Here is an 18,341-nt window from a genome sequence, read left to right as displayed (position 1 = left end):
TTCCATATATTATCGTTAATTTTTGGAGGCAGGCAAATATTAATTTATTACCTGCCGTATAGTTGGATTATTATATCGTTACGGTATAATACAAATATGGATTCTTATGAAAGAAATATAAAATTATATATTAAATGTGGAAATATTATCATATGCGCTTGGTTTTATGTTATATATTACCAGAGATATATATGAAAAGAGATAAATTTTAAATTTATCTTCAAAATGCAAATGATTTAACTTAATATTTATATTGGTTAAACAAAAATTGTACATGTGTGGATACAATAATTATGTATGTTGGAAATAAAATGATATTTTATAATGAAATATGTATGTATAATAAGATAAAATTATAGAAATATATATATTACAATAATTAGATGAAATTCTTGTTATATTGGTAAAACAAGTATAAATTAAAAATGAAAATATGGATTACGAATGCTATATAAAAATGGCCGTAATCGAATGGATTTTTTACTTATATATTTAAAATTTTACCCAAAGGCGAAATATTGAATTTTATTCAATATAATATAAATCATGGAAATATATAAAGTGAAAAATCTATATATCTTATATATATCTTATATTGCTTATTTCGATTCAAAATATATGAATGGAATATGAAGGAAAAACATTATTCTGGTTGATCCTGCCAGTAGTTATATGCTTGTCTCAAAGATTAAGCCATGCATGTCTAAGTACACACGAATTAAAAGTGAAACCGCAAAAGGCTCATTATATCAGTTATGGTTCCTTAGATCGTTAACAGTTACTTGGATAACTGTGGTAATTCTAGAGCTAATACATGCAATTAAAACATGAACCTTAAGGGACATGTGCTTTTATTAGGCTAAAACCAAGCGATCGCAAGATCGTTATATTGGTTGAACTCTAGATAACATGCAGATCGTATGGTCTTGTACCGACGACAGATCTTTCAAATGTCTGCCCTATCAACTTTTAATGGTAGTATCTAGGACTACCATGGTTGCAACGGGTAACGGGGAATCAGGGTTCGATTCCGGAGAGGGAGCCTGAGAAACGGCTACCACATCTAAGGAAGGCAGCAGGCGCGTAAATTACCCACTCCCAGCTCGGGGAGGTAGTGACGAAAAATAACAATACAGGACTCATATCCGAGGCCCTGTAATTGGAATGAGTACACTTTAAATCCTTTAACAAGGACCAATTGGAGGGCAAGTAGCTGGTTCCTTCCGAAGTTTCCCTCAGGATAGCTGGTGCATTTTAATATTATATAAAATAATCTTATCTGGTAAAGCGAATGATTAGAGGCCTTAGGGTCGAAACGATCTTAACCTATTCTCAAACTTTAAATGGGTAAGAACCTTAACTTTCTTGATATGAAGTTCAAGGTTATGATATAATGTGCCCAGTGGGCCACTTTTGGTAAGCAGAACTGGCGCTGTGGGATGAACCAAACGTAATGTTACGGTGCCCAAATTAACAACTCATGCAGATACCATGAAAGGCGTTGGTTGCTTAAAACAGCAGGACGGTGATCATGGAAGTCGAAATCCGCTAAGGAGTGTGTAACAACTCACCTGCCGAAGCAACTAGCCCTTAAAATGGATGGCGCTTAAGTTGTATACCTATACATTACCGCTAAAGTAGATGATTTATATTACTTGTGATATAAATTTTGAAACTTTAGTGAGTAGGAAGGTACAATGGTATGCGTAGAAGTGTTTGGCGTAAGCCTGCATGGAGCTGCCATTGGTACAGATCTTGGTGGAGAAGGGTTTCGTGTGAACAGTGGTTGATCACGAGTTAGTCGGTCCTAAGTTCAAGGCGAAAGCCGAAAATTTTCAAGTAAAACAAAAATGCCTAACTATATAAACAAAGCGAATATAATACACTTGAATAATTTTGAACGAAAGGGAATACGGTTCCAATTCCGTAACCTGTTGAGTATCCGTTTGTTATTAAATATGGGCCTCGTGCTCATCCTGGCAACAGGAACGACCATAAAGAAGCCGTCGAGAGATATCGGAAGAGTTTTCTTTTCTGTTTTATAGCCGTACTACCATGGAAGTCTTTCGCAGAGAGATATGGTAGATGGGCTAGAAGAGCATGACATATACTGTTGTGTCGATATTTTCTCCTCGGACCTTGAAAATTTATGGTGGGGACACGCAAACTTCTCAACAGGCCGTACCAATATCCGCAGCTGGTCTCCAAGGTGAAGAGTCTCTAGTCGATAGAATAATGTAGGTAAGGGAAGTCGGCAAATTAGATCCGTAACTTCGGGATAAGGATTGGCTCTGAAGATTGAGATAGTCGGGCTTGATTGGGAAACAATAACATGGTTTATGTGCTCGTTCTGGGTAAATAGAGTTTCTAGCATTTATGTTAGTTACTTGTTCCCCGGATAGTTTAGTTACGTAGCCAATTGTGGAACTTTCTTGCTAAAATTTTTAAGAATACTATTTGGGTTAAACCAATTAGTTCTTATCAATTATAACGATTATCAATTAACAATCAATTCAGAACTGGCACGGACTTGGGGAATCCGACTGTCTAATTAAAACAAAGCATTGTGATGGCCCTAGCGGGTGTTGACACAATGTGATTTCTGCCCAGTGCTCTGAATGTCAAAGTGAAGAAATTCAAGTAAGCGCGGGTCAACGGCGGGAGTAACTATGACTCTCTATCGCATGCATCTATATATGACACCTTACGTGCTTATGGTGCGCCAAAGGGCTTCGTTGACTACGTACAGAATACGTACGAGGGTGGCGGTACCAGTCTCAATGGGGACGGTTGGAGTTCAGAGGAATTCGTCCCTGCTAGAGGAGTGAAGCAGGGTGACCCTTTGTCTCCTATTCTATTTAACTTGGTAATGGACAGGTTACTTAGAAACCTACCCAGCGAAATTGGTGCCAGAGTCGGAAATGCCATTACTAACGCGGCCGCGTTTGCAGATGATTTGGTACTATTTGCTGAAACTCGAATGGGACTTCAAGTATTGTTGGACAGAACGTTGGATTTTCTATCTCTCGTCGGCCTCAAACTTAATGCCGACAAATGTTTTACCGTTGGCATTAAGGGCCAGCCGAAACAGAAGTGTACCGTGCTAGAGGCACAGAGCTTTTACGTAGGCTCAAGAGAGATTCCATCATTGAAGCGAACGGACGAGTGGAAGTACTTAGGCATCAACTTCACTGCAACTGGGAGGGTTCGATGCAATCCGGCCGAGGACATTGGTCCAAAGCTACAAAGATTGACAAAGGCCCCCCTCAAACCACAACAGAGGATGTTCGCCCTAAGGACTGTCCTTATCCCACAGCTGTATCACAAGTTAGCCCTTGGGAGTGTGGCGATAGGCGTCCTACGAAAAACTGACAAACTAATACGATACTATGTGCGAAGATGGCTAAATCTTCCGCTGGATGTGCCGATAGCATTCATTCACGCAGCCCCAAAAAGTGGAGGTCTCGGAATTCCATCACTTAGATGGGTAGCTCCAATGTTAAGGCTAAGACGTTTGAGTAACATTAAATGGCCTCACCTCACGCAAAACGAGGTAGCCAGCTCTTTCCTCGAAGCCGAAAAACAACGGGCCCGAGATAGATTATTTGCAGAACAACATGAATTGTTATCGCGTCCGGCAATAGAAAAATATTGGGCGAACAAATTGTACCTCTCAGTTGATGGCAGCGGACTCCGTGAAGCGGGCCATTGGGGACCGCAACACGGGTGGGTTAATCAACCCACGCGTTTACTAACAGGAAAGGAATATATAGACGGTATTCGTCTGCGGATAAATGCCCTACCCACGAAGTCTCGTACTACAAGGGGAAGGCACGAATTGGAACGACAGTGTCGTGCAGGATGTGACGCTCCCGAAACAACAAACCATATAATGCAAAAATGTTACCGATCGCATGGGAGGCGCGTAGCTAGACACAACTGCGTAGTAAATCGAATCAAGCGGGGACTTGAGGAGAGAGGCTGCGCGGTCATTGTTGAACCAAGTCTGCAGTGCGAATCCGGCCTTAATAAACCGGACCTGGTGGCACTACGACAAAATCACATTGATGTGATCGACATACAAATTGTGACAGACGGACACTCTATGGATGATGCGCACCAGCGCAAAATCAATAGATACGACAGACCGGACATACGAACTGAATTGCGTCGCAGATTCGAAGCCGCAGGTGACATTGAATTCCATTCTGCCACCCTGAACTGGAGGGGGATCTGGAGTGGTCAATCCGTTAAAAGATTGATAGCGAAGGGTCTCCTCAGCAAATATGATAGTCATATCATTAGCGTCCAGGTTATGAGAGGCAGTCTCGGTTGTTTTAAACAGTTCATGTACCTGGGCGGGTTTTCCCGAGATTGGACTTAGCTAAAACGTTTGGTTCAAAACATTTGCTTGCTGTCTTGGCATAACATCAATAAAGGCATAAACATCGCAAATAATGGTAATATATAAATGGCTATGAGGATGGTTTTAGTACGTAGGCGTTGCGGAACTTCGGTTCAGCAATGAATCGTGCATGCTAGGAAACTGAAGTGTTGACAGACCTAGTATCTTTCGATAGATTTCCATACCTCCGCGATCAAAAAAAAAAAAAAAAATAGCCAAATGCCTCGTCATCTAATTAGTGACGCGCATGAATGGATTAACGAGATTCCTACTGTCCCTATCTACTATCTAGCGAAACCACAGCCAAGGGAACGGGCTTGGAATAATTAGCGGGGAAAGAAGACCCTTTTGAGCTTGACTCTAATCTGGCAGTGTAAGGAGACATAAGAGGTGTAGAATAAGTGGGAGATATTAGACCTCGGTTTGGTATCGTCAATGAAATACCACTACTCTTATTGTTTCCTTACTTACTTGATTAAATGGAACGTGTATCATTTCCTAGCCATTATACGGATATATTTATTATATCTTATGGTATTGGGTTTTGATGCAAGCTTCTTGATCAAAGTATCACGAGTTTGTTATATAATCGCAAACAAATTCTTTAATAAAACGATGCATTTATGTATTTTTGATTTGAAAATTTGGTATAACTCCAATTACTCAGGTATGATCCAATTCAAGGACATTGCCAGGTAGGGAGTTTGACTGGGGCGGTACATCTCTCAAATAATAACGGAGGTGTCCCAAGGCCAGCTCAGTGCGGACAGAAACCACACATAGAGCAAAAGGGCAAATGCTGACTTGATCTCGGTGTTCAGTACACACAGGGACAGCAAAAGCTGGGCCTATCGATCCTTTTGGTTTAAAGAGTTTTTAACAAGAGGTGTCAGAAAAGTTACCATAGGGATAACTGGCTTGTGGCGGCCAAGCGTTCATAGCGACGTCGCTTTTTGATCCTTCGATGTCGGCTCTTCCTATCATTGTGAAGCAAAATTCACCAAGCGTTGGATTGTTCACCCATGCAAGGGAACGTGAGCTGGGTTTAGACCGTCGTGAGACAGGTTAGTTTTACCCTACTAATGACAAAACGTTGTTGCGACAGCATTCCTGCGTAGTACGAGAGGAACCGCAGGTACGGACCAATGGCACAATACTTGTTCGAGCGAACAGTGGTATGACGCTACGTCCGTTGGATTATGCCTGAACGCCTCTAAGGTCGTATCCGTGCTGGACTGCAATGATAAATAAGGGGCAATTTGCATTGTATGGCTTCTAAACCATTTAAAGTTTATAATTTATTTTATAAACGACAATGGATGTGATGCCAATGTAATTTGTAACATAGTAAATTAGGAGGATCTTCGATCACCTGATGCCGCGCTAGTTACATATAAAAGCATTATTTAATACAATGACAAAGCCTAGAATCAATTGTAAACGACTTTTGTAACAGGCAAGGTGTTGTAAGTGGTTGAGCAGCTGCCATACTGCGATCCACTGAAGCTTATCCTTTGCTTGATGATTCGATAAATAAATGATTTTTCCTGTAGCCAAACAAACACCTCGTCATCAATTTAGTGACGCATATGATATTGTCCCTATCATATAATTTTTGATATAAAGACTTTAAAGAATTATATCAAGTTGCCAAATACCTCGTCATCAATTTAGTGACGCATATGATATTGTCCCTATCGTATAATTTTTGATATAAAGACTTTAAAGAATTCTATCACGTTGCCAAATACCTCGTCATCAATTTAGTGACGCATATGATATTGTCCCTATCATATAATTAATATAAAGACTTTAATGAATTGTGTCAAGTTGCCAAACACCTCGTCATCAATTTAGTGACGCATATGATATTGTCCCTATCGTATAATTTTTGATATAAAGACTTTAAAGAATTCTATCACGTTGCCAAATACCTCGTCATCAATTTAGTGACGCATATGATATTGTCCCTATCATATAATTAATATAAAGACTTTAATGAATTGTGTCAAGTTGCCAAACACCTCGTCATCAATTTAGTGACGCATATGATATTGTCCCTATCATATAATTTTTGATATAAAAACTTTAAAGAATTGTATCAAGTTGCCAAATACCTCGTCATCAATTTAGTGACGCATATGATATTGTCCCTATCATATAATTAATATAAAGACTTTAATGAATTGTGTCAAGTTGCCAAACACCTCGTCAACAATTTAGTGACGCATATGATATTGTCCCTATCATATAATTTTTGATATAAAAACTTTAAAGAATTGTATCAAGTTGCCAAATACCTCGTCATCAATTTAGTGACGCATATGATATTGTCTCTATCATATAATTAATATAAAGACTTTAATGATTTGTGTCACGTTGCCAAACACCTCGTCATCAATTTAGTGACGCATATGATATTGTCCCTATCATATAATTAATATAAAGACTTTTTAAAGAATTGTATCAAGTTGCCAAACACCTCGTCATCAACTACTATATTATGGTTGCGCCGACCTCTCATATTGTATTCTCTTATGTCTTCATAGGATTTTGGCAATTATACGAGTAAATTAAATAATATACATATGAAAATGATTAATTATTATATGTATAAGGGAAAAAATGCTGAAATATTCCCATATTATCTTAGTATTATAGAGGAAAGACCGTTGCCGACCTCTGATATTGTTCAAAACTTATGTATTTATTTGATTTTGGCAATTATATGAGTAAATTAAATAATATACATATAAAATGATTAAATATTATATGTATAAATGTATAAGGGAAAAAATGATGAAATATTCCCATATTATCTTAGTATTATAGAGGAAAGACCGTTGCTGACCTCTGATATTGTTCAAAACTTATGTATTCATATGATTTTGGCAATAATATGAGTAAATTAAATAATATACATATGAAAATGATTAATTATTATATGTATAAGGGAAAAAATGCTGAAAAATCCACATTCTCTAGTATTATAGAGAAAAGCCATTATAGTAGAGGTATAGTAGTGTAAACGACCGGAATTACGACAAGGGTCAAAAACTACTATAGGTAGGCAGTGTTGCGACCTCTCATATTGTTCAAAACTTATGTATTCATATGATTTTGGCAATTATATGAGTAAATTAAATAATATACATATGAAAATTATTAATTATTATATGTATAAGGGAAAAAATGCTGAAAATATCCCACATTCTCTTAGTATTATAGAGAAAAGCCATTATAGTGAGAGGGTATAGTAGTGTAAACGACCGGAATTACGACAGAGGGTTCAAAAACTACTATAGGTAGGCAGTGGTTGCCGACCTCTCATATTGTTCAAAACTTATGTATTCATATGATTTTGGCAATTATATGAGTAAATTAAATAATATACATATGAAAATTATTAATTATTATATGTATAGGGGAAAAAATGCTGAAATATCCCACATTCTCTTAGTATTATAGAGAAAAGCCATTATAGTGAGAGGGTATAGTAGTGTAAACGACCGGAATTACGACAGAGGGTTCAAAAACTACTATAGGTAGGCAGTGGTTGCCGACCTCTCATATTGTTCAAAACTTATGTATTCATATGATTTTGGCAATTATATGAGTAAATTAAATAATATACATATGAAAATATTAATTATTATATGTATAAGGGAAAAAATGCTGAAAATATCCCACATTCTCTTAGTATAATAGAGAAAAGCCATTATAGTGAGAGGGTATAGTAGTGTAAACGACCGGAATTACGACAGAGGGTTCAAAAACTACTATAGGTAGGCAGTGGTTGCCGACCTCTCATATTGTTCAAAACTTATGTATTCATATGATTTTGGCAATAATATGAGTAAATTAAATAATATACATATGAAAATGATTAATTATTATATGTATAAGGGAAAAAATGCTGAAAATATCCCACATTCTCTTAGTATTATAGAGAAAAGCCATTATAGTGAGAGGGTATAGTAGTGTAAACGACCGGAATTACGACAGAGGGTTCAAAAACTACTATAGGTAGGCAGTGGTTGCCGACCTCTCATATTGTTCAAAACTTATGTATTCATATGATTTTGGCAATAATATGAGTAAATTAAATAATATACATATGAAAATGATTAATTATTATATGTATAAGGGAAAAAATGCTGAAAATATCCCACATTCTCTTAGTATTATAGAGAAAAGCCATTATAGTGAGAGGGTATAGTAGTGTAAACGACCGGAATTACGACAGAGGGTTCAAAAACTACTATAGGTAGGCAGTGGTTGCCGACCTCTCATATTGTTCAAAACTTATGTATTCATATGATTTTGGCAATAATATGAGTAAATTAAATAATATACATATGAAAATGATTAATTATTATATGTATAAGGGAAAAAATGCTGAAAATATCCCACATTCTCTTAGTATTATAGAGAAAAGCCATTATAGTGAGAGGGTATAGTAGTGTAAACGACCGGAATTACGACAGAGGGTTCAAAAACTACTATAGGTAGGCAGTGGTTGCCGACCTCTCATATTGTTCAAAACTTATGTATTCATATGATTTTGGCAATAATATGAGTAAATTAAATAATATACATATGAAAATGATTAATTATTATATGTATAAGGGAAAAAATAATCATATTATATATGAATAATGGAAAAAAAATGAAATGTTCCTATAATCTCTTAATATATAAGAGAATAGCCCGTATGTTGGGTGGCAAACGGAATTGAAAATACCCGCTTTGAGGACAGCGGGTTCAAAAACTACTATAGGTAGGCAGTGGTTGCCGACCTCCCGCATTATTCGAAATATTTATTTCGGATTATGTTTATATTGGTTACATACAATAAAGTATATTATTATCCGTACAAATTTGTTTCTCAGTTCTATAGAACACGGGACTTGGCTCCGCGGATAATAGGAATATACGCTTTATAGATAATATCGTTGAAACAAAAGTCAAGTTTCTATTATATATAGAATAACAAATCGTTTCCATATATTATCGTTAATTTTTGGAGGCAGGCAAATATTAATTTATTACCTGCCGTATAGTTGGATTATTATATCGTTACGGTATAATACAAATATGGATTCTTATGAAAGAAATATAAAATTATATATTAAATGTGGAAATATTATCATATGCGCTTGGTTTTACCAGAGATATATATGAAAAGAGATAAATTTTAAATTTATCTTCAAAATGCAAATGATTTAACTTAATATTTATATTGGTTAAACAAAAATTGTACATGTGTGGATACAATAATTATGTATGTTGGAAATAAAATGATATTTTATAATGAAATATGTATGTATAAAAAGATAAAATTATAGAAATATATATATTACAATAATTAGATGAAATTCTTGTTATATTGGTAAAACAAGTATAAATTAAAAATGAAAATATGGATTACGAATGCTATATAAAAATGGCCGTAATCGAATGGATTTTTTACTTATATATTTAAAATTTTACCCAAAGGCGAAATATTGAATTTTATTCAATATAATAAAAATCATGGAATTATATAAAGTGAAAAATCTATATATCTATATATCTATTATATTGCTTATTTCGATTCAAAATATATGAATGGAATATGAAGGAAAAACATTATTCTGGTTGATCCTGCCAGTAGTTATATGCTTGTCTCAAAGATTAAGCCATGCATGTCTAAGTACACACGAATTAAAAGTGAAACCGCAAAAGGCTCATTATATCAGTTATGGTTCCTTAGATCGTTAACAGTTACTTGGATAACTGTGGTAATTCTAGAGCTAATACATGCAATTAAAACATGAACCTTATGGGACATGTGCTTTTATTAGGCTAAAACCAAGCGATCGCAAGATCGTTATATTGGTTGAACTCTAGATAACATGCAGATCGTATGGTCTTGTACCGACGACAGATCTTTCAAATGTCTGCCCTATCAACTTTTGATGGTAGTATCTAGGACTACCATGGTTGCAACGGGTAACGGGGAATCAGGGTTCGATTCCGGAGAGGGAGCCTGAGAAACGGCTACCACATCTAAGGAAGGCAGCAGGCGCGTAAATTACCCACTCCCAGCTCGGGGAGGTAGTGACGAAAAATAACAATACAGGACTCATATCCGAGGCCCTGTAATTGGAATGAGTACACTTTAAATCCTTTAACAAGGACCAATTGGAGGGCAAGTCTGGTGCCAGCAGCCGCGGTAATTCCAGCTCCAATAGCGTATATTAAAGTTGTTGCGGTTAAAACGTTCGTAGTTGAACTTGTGCTTCATACGGGTAGTACAACTTACAATTGTGGTTAGTACTATACCTTTATGTATGTAAGCGTATTACCGGTGGAGTTCTTATATGTGATTAAATACTTGTATTTTTTCATATGTTCCTCCTATTTAAAAACCTGCACTAGTGCTCTTAAACGAGTGTTATTGTGGGCCGGTACTATTACTTTGAACAAATTAGAGTGCTTAAAGCAGGCTTCAAATGCCTGAATATTCTGTGCATGGGATAATGAAATAAGACCTCTGTTCTGCTTTCATTGGTTTTCAGATCAAGAGGTAATGATTAATAGAAGCAGTTTGGGGGCATTAGTATTACGACGCGAGAGGTGAAATTCTTGGACCGTCGTAAGACTAACTTAAGCGAAAGCATTTGCCAAAGATGTTTTCATTAACCAAGAACGAAAGTTAGAGGTTCGAAGGCGATCAGATACCGCCCTAGTTCTAACCATAAACGATGCCAGCTAGCAATTGGGTGTAGCTACTTTTATGGCTCTCTCAGTCGCTTCCCGGGAAACCAAAGCTTTTGGGCTCCGGGGGAAGTATGGTTGCAAAGCTGAAACTTAAAGGAATTGACGGAAGGGCACCACCAGGAGTGGAGCCTGCGGCTTAATTTGACTCAACACGGGAAAACTTACCAGGTCCGAACATAAGTGTGTAAGACAGATTGATAGCTCTTTCTCGAATCTATGGGTGGTGGTGCATGGCCGTTCTTAGTTCGTGGAGTGATTTGTCTGGTTAATTCCGATAACGAACGAGACTCAAATATATTAAATAGATATCTTCAGGATTATGGTGCTGAAGCTTATGTAGCCTTCATTCATGGTGGCAGTAAAATGTTTATTGTGTTTGAATGTGTTTATGTAAGTGGAGCCGTACCTGTTGGTTTGTCCCATTATAAGGACACTAGCTTCTTAAATGGACAAATTGCGTCTAGCAATAATGAGATTGAGCAATAACAGGTCTGTGATGCCCTTAGATGTCCTGGGCTGCACGCGCGCTACAATGAAAGTATCAACGTGTATTTCCTAGACCGAGAGGTCCGGGTAAACCGCTGAACCACTTTCATGCTTGGGATTGTGAACTGAAACTGTTCACATGAACTTGGAATTCCCAGTAAGTGTGAGTCATTAACTCGCATTGATTACGTCCCTGCCCTTTGTACACACCGCCCGTCGCTACTACCGATTGAATTATTTAGTGAGGTCTCCGGACGTGATCACTGTGACGCCTTGCGTGTTACGGTTGTTTCGCAAAAGTTGACCGAACTTGATTATTTAGAGGAAGTAAAAGTCGTAACAAGGTTTCCGTAGGTGAACCTGCGGAAGGATCATTATTGTATAATATCCTTATCGTTAATAAACATTTGTTATAATACAAATAAATACAATTTACCAAAATAAAAATATTACAAAATGATTCCACGGAATCAAAAGTTAAAGTCAAAATAAAATGAAGATGGCTTTTATTTTATATGTGGGGCTTGGCAACCTCATAAAAAGACTTTAACATTATTAATGTTGTTGTGCGTATTTGTGGCAGTACCTACTACAACAATGGCGTTTCCTATAAAAACAAATTCTCGAAAATGGAAATCGAAGAAACTGAACAAAATTTGAAAGTAGAAGTCGAATTAAAATTAAAATAATTTTGAATGTGGTATTCAAAATAAGTGTGTGTGTATATGGACCATAATATACACGCGTTGCGAATATGTATTGTTCATCTATGTTATGAGCATACGTTGGCTAATGCAACAACCTAAAATATACAATGTTTGTACCTGTCATCCATCAGGTTAATGTTTTATATAAATTTTGCAGTATGTGTCACCCAAAATAGCAAACCATAACCAGATTTTTATGATACATAATGCTTATATGAAACTAAGACATATCGCAACATTTATTTTTAGGTATAAAATAAATTTATTGAAGGAATTGATATATGCCAGTAAAATGGTGTATTTTTAATTTCTTTCAATAAAAACAATATTGATATTATATAAAAATGAATTATAAAACTCTAAGCGGTGGATCACTCGGCTCATGGGTCGATGAAGAACGCAGCAAACTGTGCGTCATCGTGTGAACTGCAGGACACATGAACATCGACATTTTGAACGCATATCGCAGTCCATGCTGTTATGTACTTTAATTAATTTTATAGTGCTGCTTGGACTACATATGGTTGAGGGTTGTAAGACTATGCTAATTAAGTTGTTTATAAATTTTTTATAAGCATATGGTATATTATTGGATTAAATAATGATTTTATTCATAATATTAAAAAAGAAATGAAAAACATTATCTCACATTTGAATGTGAAAAACGAAGAGAAATATTTTCTTTTTCAATCAAATAATACTGAGAAATGTCTAGCATAAAAAATTGAAATATTTTTCATCTAGAATTGTCTCTTATTAATGATTCGGAAAAAGAAAAATCTTGGTTTTGTTATTATTCTTCGTTGGTTCGTTAAATGGATAAAAAATAACTTTGCTTACAAGAACTATTGGAACTATTTATAACGAATTTAATTGATTGTTTTATCATTTATATATAAAGAATTTATGGCAAAAATAGTTATATATACAACCTCAACTCATATGGGACTACCCCCTGAATTTAAGCATATTAATTAGGGGAGGAAAAGAAACTAACAAGGATTTTCTTAGTAGCGGCGAGCGAAAAGAAAACAGTTCAGCACTAAGTCACTTTGTCTATATGGCAAATGTGAGATGCAGTGTATGGAGCGTCAATATTCTAGTATGAGAAATTAATGATTTAAGTCCTTCTTAAATGAGGCCATTTACCCATAGAGGGTGCCAGGCCCGTATAACGTTAATGATTACTAGATGATGTTTCCAAAGAGTCGTGTTGCTTGATAGTGCAGCACTAAGTGGGTGGTAAACTCCATCTAAAACTAAATATAACCATGAGACCGATAGTAAACAAGTACCGTGAGGGAAAGTTGAAAAGAACTCTGAATAGAGAGTTAAACAGTACGTGAAACTGCTTAGAGGTTAAGCCCGATGAACCTGAATATCCGTTATGGAAAATTCATCATTAAAATTGTAATATTTAAATAATATTATTAAGAATAATGTGCATTTTTTCCATATAAGGACATTGTAATCTATTAGCATATCCCAAATTTATCATAAAATATAACTTATAGTTTATTCCAATTAAATTGCTTGCATTTTAACACAGAATAAATGTTATTAATTTGATAAAGTGCTGATAGATTTATATTATTACAGAGCGTTAATTTTTCGGAATTATATAATGGCATAATTATCATTGATTTTTGTGTTTATTATATGCTCTTGTATGATTAACAATGCGAAAGATTCAGGATACCTTCGGGACCCGTCTTGAAACACGGACCAAGGAGTCTAACATATGTGCAAGTTATTGGGATGTAAACCTAATAGCGTAATTAACTTGACTAATAATGGGATTAGTTTTTTAGCTATTTATAGCTAATTAACACAATCCCGGGGCGTTCTATATAGTTATGTATAATGTATATTTATATTATTTATGCCTCTAACTGGAACGTACCTTGAGCATATATGCTGTGACCCGAAAGATGGTGAACTATACTTGATCAGGTTGAAGTCAGGGGAAACCCTGATGGAAGACCGAAACAGTTCTGACGTGCAAATCGATTGTCAGAATTGAGTTTAGGGGCGAAAGACCAATCGAACCATCTAGTAGCTGGTTCCTTCCGAAGTTTCCCTCAGGATAGCTGGTGCATTTTAATATTATATAAAATAATCTTATCTGGTAAAGCGAATGATTAGAGGCCTTAGGGTCGAAACGATCTTAACCTATTCTCAAACTTTAAATGGGTAAGAACCTTAACTTTCTTGATATGAAGTTCAAGGTTATGATATAATGTGCCCAGTGGGCCACTTTTGGTAAGCAGAACTGGCGCTGTGGGATGAACCAAACGTAATGTTACGGTGCCCAAATTAACAACTCATGCAGATACCATGAAAGGCGTTGGTTGCTTAAAACAGCAGGACGGTGATCATGGAAGTCGAAATCCGCTAAGGAGTGTGTAACAACTCACCTGCCGAAGCAACTAGCCCTTAAAATGGATGGCGCTTAAGTTGTATACCTATACATTACCGCTAAAGTAGATGATTTATATTACTTGTGATATAAATTTTGAAACTTTAGTGAGTAGGAAGGTACAATGGTATGCGTAGAAGTGTTTGGCGTAAGCCTGCATGGTGCGAATGTGAGCTTGAACCATGTGGGGGTTTTGTGACATGTATCACGAGTTAGTCGGTAAGTCAAGGCGAAAGCCGAAATTTAATAAAAAAAAAGTAACATAAAAAAGCGAATAAAAACTGAATAAAACAAAGGAATACGGTAATTCGTAACTGTATACGATAATGGGTCATCCTGGCAACAGGAACGACCATAAAGAAGTAGTCGAGAGATATCGGAAGAGTTTTCTTTTCTGTTTTATAGCCGTAACTACCATGGAAGTCTTTCGCAGAGAGATATGGTAGATGGGCTAGAAGAGCATGACATATACTGTTGTGTCGATATTTTCTCCTCGGACTTGAAAATTTATGGTGGGGACACGCAAACTTCTCAACAGGCCGTACCAATATCCGCAGCTGGTCTCCAAGGTGAAAGAGTCTCTAGTCGATAGAATAATGTAGGTAAGGGAAGTCGGCAAATTAGATCCGTAACTTCGGGATAGGATTGGCTCTGAAGATTGAGATAGTCGGGCTTGATTGGGAAACAATAACATGGTTAATGTGCTCGTTCTGGGTAAATAGAGTTTCTAGCATTTATGTTAGTTACTTGTTCCCCGGATAGTTTATTACGTAGCCAATTGGTGGAACTTTCTTGCTAAAATTTTAAGAATACTATTTGGGTTAAACCAATTAGTTCTTATCAATTTATAACGATTATCAATTAACAAATCAATTCAGAACTGGCACGGGACTTGGGGAATCCGACTGTCTAATTAAACAAAGCATTGTGATGGACCTAGCGGGTGTTGACACAATGTGATTTCTGCCCAGTGCTCTGAATGTCCAAGTGAAGAGAATTCAAGTAAGCGCGGGTCAACGGCGGGAGTAACTATGACTCTCTTATACAGCCTTTATTGCCGGTTTATATAAAATTAGGCGGTTTCTGATTTGAATTTCAAAACCCAAACGAAAGCCCATTAATTAATGGAACTTAGGATATTCCGCCCCAAATGAAAATCTAGGGGTTATCCTCGAGGGTTCCAAGGCAGTGTTCATCGGGGCGTGTGGGGGTATCAAGGATCACACGCAAACAGATGCCGCGGACATTGCCCACAGCTCAGTGTAGAGCAAAAGGGCAAATGCTGACTTGATCTCGGTGTTCAGTACACACAGGGACAGCAAAAGCTCGGCCTATCGATCCTTTTGGTTTAAAGAGTTTTTAACAAGAGGTGTCAGAAAAGTTACCATAGGGATAACTGGCTTGTGGCGGCAAGCGTTCATAGCGACGTCGCTTTTTGATCCTTCGATGTCGGCTCTTCCTATCATTGTGAAGCAAAATTCACCAAGCGTTGGATTGTTCACCCATGCAAGGGAACGTGAGCTGGGTTTAGACCGTCGTGAGACAGGTTAGTTTTACCCTACTAATGACAAAACGTTGTTGCGACAGCATTCCTGCGTAGTACGAGAGGAACCGCAGGTACGGACCAATGGCACAATACTTGTTCGAGGACGTGGTATGACCTCTGTTATCGCGCCCTACTATCTGATAATTAAAAGGCATTGTGCTAAAAAAGTTTTATTTATTTTATACGAATAGTATGCATGTATTTGTAACATATATTGGAGATCTTCGATCACCTGATGCGCGCTAGTTACATATAGCATTATTTAATAAATGACAAGCTAGAATCAATTGTACGCATATGATATTGTCCCTATCATATAATTTTTGAATAAAAAACTTTAAAGAATTGTATCAAGTTGCCAAATACCTCGTCATCAATTTAGTGACGCATATGATATTGTCCCTATCATATAATTATATAAAGACTTTAATGAATTTTTCAAGTTGCCAAACACCTCTCTCAAAATAGAATGATTATCATATAATTTTTTTTTTTTTGTTGCCAAATACCTGTCATCAATTTAGTGACGCATATGATATTGTCTCTATCATATAATTAATATAAAGACTTTAATGAATTGTGTTCAAGTTGCCAAACACCTCGTCATCAATTTAGTGACGCATATGATATTGTCCCTATCATATAATTTTTGATATAAGACTTTAAAGAATTCTATCAAGTTGCCAAATACCTCGTCATCAATTTAGTGACGCATATGATATTGTCTCTATCATATAATTAATATAAAGACTTTAATGATTTGTGTCACGTTTGCCAAACACCTCGTCATCATTTAGTGACGCATATGATATTGTCCCTATCATATTAATTAATATAAAGACTTTTTAAAGAATTGTATCAAGTTGCCAAACACCTCGTCATCAACTACTATATTATGGTTGCGCCGACCTCTCATATTGTATTCTCTTATGTCTTCATAGGATTTTGGCAATTATACGAGTAAATTAAATAATATACATATGAAAATGATTAATTATTATATGTATAAGGGAAAAATGCTGAAATATTCCCATATTATCTTAGTATTATAGAGGAAAGACCGTTGCCGACCTCTGATATTGTTCAAAACTTATGTATTTATATGATTTTGGCAATTATATGAGTAAATTAAATAATATACATATAAAATGATTAAATATTATATGTATAAATGTATAAAGGAAAAAATGATGAAATATTCCCACATTATCTTAGTATTATAGAGGAAAGACCGTTGCTGACCTCTGATATTGTTCAAAACTTATGTATTTATATGATTTTGGCAATAATATGAGTAAATTAAATAATATACATATGAAAATGATTAATTATTATATGTATAAATGTATAAGGGAAAAAATGCTGAAAATATTCCCATATTATCTTAGTATTATAGAGGAAAGACCGTTGCTGACCTCTGATATTGTTCAAAACTTATGTATTTATATGATTTTGGCAATTATATGAGTAAATTAAATAATATACATATGAAAATTATTAATTATTATATGTATAAGGGAAAAAATGCTGAAATATCCCACATTCTCTTAGTATTATAGAGAAAAGCCATTATAGTGAGAGGGTATAGTAGTGTAAACGACCGGAATTACGACAGAGGGTTCAAAAACTACTATAGGTAGGCAGTGGTTGCCGACCTCTCATATTGTTCAAAACTTATGTATTCATATGATTTTGGCAATTATATGAGTAAATTAAATAATATACATATGAAAATTATTAATTATTATATGTATAGGGAAAAAATGCTGAAATATTCCCACATTCTCTTAGTATTATAGAGAAAAGCCATTATAGTGAGAGGGTATAGTAGTGTAAACGACCGGAATTACGACAGAGGGTTCAAAAACTACTATAGGTAGGCAGTGGTTGCCGACCTCTCATATTGTTCAAAACTTATGTATTCATATGATTTTGGCAATAATATGAGTAAATTAAATAATATACATATGAAAATGATTAATTATTATATGTATAAGGGAAAAAATGCTGAAA

At 35.7% G+C, this 18,341-nt stretch overlaps 2 non-coding genes and 2 pseudogenes across 2 annotated transcripts; all 4 read left to right on the top strand.

Annotated features, from left to right (window-relative positions):
* Positions 1 to 319: 319 nt before the first annotated feature.
* LOC117149892 lies at positions 320 to 5,935 on the top strand (annotated as a pseudogene).
* Positions 5,936 to 10,038: 4,103 nt separating this feature from the next.
* LOC117149885 lies at positions 10,039 to 12,033 on the top strand. The gene has a single exon (XR_004460591.1). It is a non-coding gene; the product is annotated as a small subunit ribosomal RNA (ribosomal RNA).
* A 685-nt stretch (positions 12,034 to 12,718) lies between these two features.
* On the top strand, positions 12,719 to 12,897 carry LOC117149895. The gene has a single exon (XR_004460596.1). It is a non-coding gene; the product is annotated as a 5.8S ribosomal RNA (ribosomal RNA).
* Positions 12,898 to 13,291: 394 nt separating this feature from the next.
* LOC117149893 lies at positions 13,292 to 16,653 on the top strand (annotated as a pseudogene).
* Positions 16,654 to 18,341: the final 1,688 nt, after the last annotated feature.

The sequence above is a fragment of the Drosophila mauritiana genome, unplaced genomic scaffold (assembly GCF_004382145.1).
Source record: "Drosophila mauritiana strain mau12 unplaced genomic scaffold, ASM438214v1 U_5, whole genome shotgun sequence".
Lineage (NCBI taxonomy): Eukaryota > Metazoa > Arthropoda > Insecta > Diptera > Drosophilidae > Drosophila > Drosophila mauritiana.
This window is presented reverse-complemented; position numbering and strand designations above follow the sequence as displayed.